We start from the raw sequence: 4,689 nt of genomic DNA on the forward strand, positions 1-4,689 counted from the left end.
TAAATGTTTTTAAAATTTAACCTAACCCAAACCATGCAGGCTAGGGTGGTCAGGTTGAAACACTTTGTTGATGATTAGCAAAGACACATTTGGGATGCTTGGTAGGTAGAAGGCAAAAACACATATAGGATCATTCTCAAAAGACGAAACAAATCTACAAGTCAACATCTGCAAGAAATAGAAATTGCATATATGAATAGATTGTTTGTGTCTTTGAGAAATGCTTCAGTAATTGTGTATAAAATTGTCTTTCCGCTCAAGTTTAGCTGAAAACTTACAACAAATAAGCACAAATAAACGAAGAAAAACATGAATCATACTAAAGAAAGCTCTCACAATAATATTAACTTGCAAGGCTGTTAAACATTAACAAAGATACAAAGTTGCGATTGATCATGTCATTGAGTTATTGCTCATTGCCAGAAGGCAAAGACGGGGGTAAACCGGTAAAGGCATACTCAATGATAATCACTTTTATTCTGGTTGAATTGTCTTATTCAAGTTGAATCGGTTTTCTTGGTGACAACTGATGTCCTAACTCCAACCTAATAGCTACAAGTTTATTATATTTTATGTCAAATTAGGTTGCTCAGGTTGAGTTCTGTGGGTTTCTTCGAGGGGTTTTAGGTTCAACTGGGTTGCCTCGCATGTGTTTTCGGGCTTTTGTGCTCCTCTATTAGGTACTGCTTATTATTGTATAATGTATACTATATTATAAAGCATTTGATAAAAACTATTAAAAACCATTTTTTATGCATGAAGTACTGCTTATTGATGCATAATACTTAAAATTCAATATTACAAGTAAATTATGTGTAATTAAATACAACTTATTAAAGCTTCATGTTTGAATTCTTATAACTAACTGCAGATAAACATAATCAAATAGAGAATAAACATCTCGTTTTAAATATAAAAAATCTAAAATATAATTGGGATAATCATTGAATTTAGCAGTATACTTAATTATCATTTTAAAAAAATTTACTTTTTTAAACCAAAAATAAATTAGTTCGTTATTGAACTTCAATTTTAAATTATAATAAAAATTGAATTAAATAATATTACATAAGAACGAGAACTTTTAAATAGTTAATTTGATAATAATATCGATTATTTTTAAAAAAATTATAATATCTTTAATTTTATATTTCATTTAAAAATAAAAACATTTTCTTTTTCTTAAAACCACATGAAATCGTATTATAACATGATAGACCCAAAATATAAAGCAAAACATTAAAATCAAGATGTATATAACTGCATTGTGCGAGTACCCTTCTAACAACTTATTATTGTATACATACAACTTTATAACAAAAAAATCACATCTGAAGTCCATAAAAGTAATTGATAACCAATGAAAGAATATGTTCAAATACAAGATAAATGTTAAACTTAATAATACTAGAAGGATACTCGTGTAATACAGCGAGATAAATCTCAATTTTAATGTTTAGTTTTTATTCTGTCTCTATTGAGATAATACGACTTTAAGAGTTTTTTTATACCAAATGAAATATAAATTTGAAGATAGCATAAAATTTTGAAAAAAAAAAATCGATATTAATATTAAAATAACTATTTAATAGTTCTCATTTTTTGGTGTAACTTCTTAATTCAATTTTTTTATATATAATTTAGTTTARRTTTAATAAYAAARYAATTTATTTTTGGTTTAATAATATAATTTTTTATAAAGATAATAATTAAACGTTCTGTTAGAAATCAATTATTATTTTAATTATATTTTAGATTTTCTATATTTAAAATGAATGTTTATCATGTATTTGATTATGTTTATCTACAGTTAGTTACACAAATTTAAAAATGTAGCTTTAATAAGTTGTATTTACGCAAAATTACTTGTAATCTTGAATTTTTAAGTAACATGCATCAATAAACAGTACTGCATGCATAAAAAATGGTTTTTAAGAGTTTTTGTCAAATGTTTTATAATATAACTAGAAAGGTATTCGCGTAATGCATCGAGATACATATCGATATTAATGTTTCATTTTATTTTCTATCTCTATTGATGTCAAAATACGATTTTATGTGGTTTTAAGAAAACAATAATGTTTTTATTTTTGAACAAAATATAAATTTGAAGATATCATAAAATTTTAAAAAATAACATATTATAATTTTTTGTTTAATAATATAATTTTTTAAGTTTTCATGATGAATCAATTTATTTTTGGTATAATAATATAATTTCTTACAGAGATAATAATTAAGTATTTTGTTAGAACTCAATGATTATCCTAATTATATTTTAGATTTTCTATATTTAAAATRAATGTTTATTCTATATTTGATTATGTTTATTTGTAGTTAGTTACAAAAATTTAAAATGGACCTTTAATAAGTTGTATTTACGTAAAACTACTTGTAATCTTGAATTTTAAGTAAAAGAAAAGTCCAAAAAAACCCAATGGAATTTACTGTTTGGAATAATTAAGTTCTTAGACAATTTTCTGAAACAAATAAATCCTTGGACGTTTTAGAATCTATTATATAAGTCCTTAGACGTTTTAGAATTTGTTAAATAGATCCTTATTTTTTGAAAATGTAACTTGTAACCTGAATAGGAGGTAAACTCAAATTTTAAAAAAAAAAAAACCCTAATAATATCCTAAAAAGTGATGACTCCCCACCTTCCTCTCGTATCCCTCTCGTCTCCACACCACCGGCTCCTTGTCGTCTCCACACCACCATCGTTGCTTAATGCCCCCACGCCACCATCATGTTCTTGATTGCAAATTAAACACACATCGATTTATACTATAGATATGTGATGGCATAAATCGACATGATTCATCTTTGATATTGTAGATATGTGAATCATTCGATCTTCTAGCATAAATCAATTGTTTTTAATGTGATTGTTTAATAGGTAAAAGAACACTAAAAAGCTCACTAGTTGGATGTGTGTTTAATTTGCAATCAAGAACAAATGACAAAATGCAATAAAAAGATATCATGTTCAGCTAGTAACCTTTCTTGAATGTTGGTCTCCACGCGATGTCAAATCCAAAAACCCCACGACCCCCCCCCCCGGCATCCCTATTCTTAGATTCAACAAACGTAAACAACTTATTTACAGCTTTCCCCACCTCTGAAAATGATCTGTTGTACACAATATGACCTTCAAAAGTCATTGCATGATATCTCATCTTTGACTTATCTGAAACAAGAATCGCAAAGAAGATGTATAAATCGCTTTTGTACTTTTGTATCTTAGTAACTACTACTTTACAGTGTGAGTTGTATTCTAATTGGAGATAATTAGCTAGACATTAGATATTTCTTATCACAATTCTTTCTCATAACCAATGCAAACGAGTGAAACGTTATATGGCATTACAAAATGTTAAAGAGAAGGATCACTTTGTGTGACATACAAAATATAAATATAATTGCAACCATTTAGTCATATAAACTGTTTACTCTAGCCTTGTTCATTTTTCAAACTAAAGCAACAAGAAGACAATGTAATGCATGATCCTACAATTGATCATTCAGTTACATGGTGGTTGTGATTGTTGAAAGTATGTAGTTCCAAGGACTCTAATTGCAACTCATTTTACCAAGTCAAGGTCCTTATGAAGGCCTGGTTGTAGACAAAGAAATAAATGGATAAACTCATTTTAAATTTCCAAATCAATTTACATGAAACTACATCCTTTAGCATGAAATCATGTCGTCTTTGTTGCTTTGCAGTAAGAAGCATAGCAAGGTTTTTACCATCTAACATATCCAGCTATTCACATCAAGTAAGTTTCATATTACCCTCTTGTCCAACATATGTGTACATTTTGTAGTCCATTCAAGAAAAGGAGATGCATTTGAAAACAAATACATTAATTTAAAGTCTTATATGTTGGGAATGATAATCACCCAACACACACAATAATTGTTGCAAGCAAAGAAAACTAAACACGATATTTACATGGTTCTACAATTTGCTCAATTTCATGCTCAATTTTAATTACCTAATTCATCAATTTTCTGGTGCATTTGTAGTTTAAAAAACATGAAATCCTTGACCAGTTTACAGGTTCCATATCCGACATTATGATGTCCTTGAACTTCCCTAACTGTATAATATTTTCTTACCCGTCATTACAATATAGTACCACCACTGCTAAACTCTTAGATAACAGTAAGGGAACATTTTGAGACAATATTCACCTTTAAAATTTGTCATTTTAGAATTGTATCTCTAATTTTGGGACAAGAATAATCTGCATTGGGTTACTTTTTCTCTTGAAAGAAATATACACGGAAATCAATAAATTTTCAGAGGAAATCGTAAAAATTCTTTATTTTAATTATTTTTTATATCATACTATGTTGGTCCCGTGAGGGTCTACAAGAAGAGAAACAGTTTATAGAAGGGGGGGGATGAATACAAACACGGTATTTATAAATTTAAAAATATATATTGATAGAGAAGATCAATACAGATTTTACAAGATTGTTTGCGAAAAGATAAGGTAATAAAAAAACCTATCTAAACAATCTTTGGTTACACACAAAGTCTTAGCAAATTACAAGAAAAGAAATTGTTGTAAAGAAAATCCTTTATTTAAGCTAGAAAATGCTTGAAGTAAGAATTAGGGTTAGAGAGTGAGTTACGCGCACTCTGCATGGAGAAGAAACACTTCTATTTATAACCAGTGC

This window comes from Cynara cardunculus, unplaced genomic scaffold (assembly GCF_001531365.2).
Source record: "Cynara cardunculus var. scolymus isolate 2C unplaced genomic scaffold, CcrdV1 Un_Scaffold_1095, whole genome shotgun sequence".
In the NCBI taxonomy this organism is placed as follows: Eukaryota; Viridiplantae; Streptophyta; class Magnoliopsida; order Asterales; family Asteraceae; genus Cynara; species Cynara cardunculus.